At 37.8% G+C, this 1427-nt stretch overlaps 1 non-coding gene across 1 annotated transcript; it reads left to right on the top strand.

Annotated features, from left to right (window-relative positions):
- Positions 1-267: 267 nt before the first annotated feature.
- LOC115868172 lies at positions 268-400 on the top strand. Its single transcript, XR_004045458.1, has one exon. It is a non-coding gene; the product is annotated as a small nucleolar RNA SNORA63 (small nucleolar RNA).
- The last annotated feature ends 1027 nt before the right edge of the window (positions 401-1427 follow it).

Here is a 1427-nt window from a genome sequence, read left to right as displayed (position 1 = left end):
TTTGATTCTTGGTTGTCATGAGGTCACCATTTTCATCTTTGGGATTGCTCATTTTAAATTTAGCAGGGAGGAAAAACTGACAAAACCCTATGGTAGAGTTCTGCACACCATGTTTGTAGGGCTCTATGCCCACACAATTAATAGACCTTATTTTTATTGTTAGCATGTTGCTTAATGCCCTTGGTGGGTCCCAAGCACCTTGTTTACTTAGCCTTACCTGATCACCACCAAACCATGATGAAGAAGGCCATGAAAAGTGACCCCTCTCAGCAGGATTTAGACTACAATATAGCTGTTAAGTGCTATTTTGTCATTCCCCCTGCTCAAAGTAATGTTGTTTCTTATCTGTCCTTGTCTGCTAGTTTCTTGTAGCAGCCCAGGGACCCTTGGTCTCATACATATTGGGGGGGCGTTGGGGTGGGGGGGAGAAAAGTGACCGCTCACATCACATAAGCAGCTCACTTCAGCAGCCAGAGAAAGCCATCTGAACCATGAAACACACGAAAGACATTTGCTTCTTTAACTTTTAATTTAAAATATTAAAATCATCGGAAATCATGGAGGCCAGAAGGAAGGGCCACAATATTTTTCAAACTTGCAAGAAAATAGCTGCCAAGATGAAGTTCTATATCAAGTGGAAACATACTTTAGGAATGAAAACTTAAATCATGACATGCTCAAAGGAAGAAAAACTGAAAGAATTCATTGCTATCATAGTCGCTCTTAAAGGATTGTTAAAAGAAAACAAAATAATACAAGGAAGAAACTTGAAACACCAGGAGTAGGAAAAAGCAATTAAAAATGGTAATATCAAACTATTGTCCTCCTTTTGAGTTCTTTAGAATATGTTTGACATTAAAGCAAAGCATATAACAATATCCATTGGTGGTTTCAACGTTTGCAGGTGACAATTATAACATAAAACATCACCTAACATTAGACGATATAGTGCCAGATGATGAGCTGTTCAGGTTGGAAAGCAATCAAAATATACCTGGGAAGAGCTGCTTCCCCATAGGAGAGTCCACCTTAATGGCATGAATGGAATCAAGCTTTTAGCAGCTTCATTTGCTGCTATATCATGAATCAAAATGAGAAGAAGTAGCTATCAATATCCTTTAATCACGGGAATATCGATGTACAAAGTATGAGTCTAGGAAAACTGGGAGTGATCAAAAATGAAATAGAACCCATCGAGATCAGGCTTCTAGGCACAGTGAGTTTCAGTGGTTATTTTGAAACAGGTAAACTGTGCCAGAAATGGCCTTGTGTTCATTGTCAAAAAGAACATTTTAAAATCTATCCTGAAATACAGTGCTTTCAGCAAAAGAATAAGAGTGCTTAATATGGAAATTACTTTAACTTACACACAAGTCACAAATAGTAAAGCTAAAGAGACTGAAGTATTTACCAATGCACTCAAGATA

Source organism: Echinops telfairi, unplaced genomic scaffold, assembly GCF_000313985.2.
Source record: "Echinops telfairi isolate 266 unplaced genomic scaffold, ASM31398v2 ScPeMD7_7;HRSCAF=31, whole genome shotgun sequence".
Taxonomy (NCBI): Eukaryota; Metazoa; Chordata; class Mammalia; order Afrosoricida; family Tenrecidae; genus Echinops; species Echinops telfairi.
This window is presented reverse-complemented; position numbering and strand designations above follow the sequence as displayed.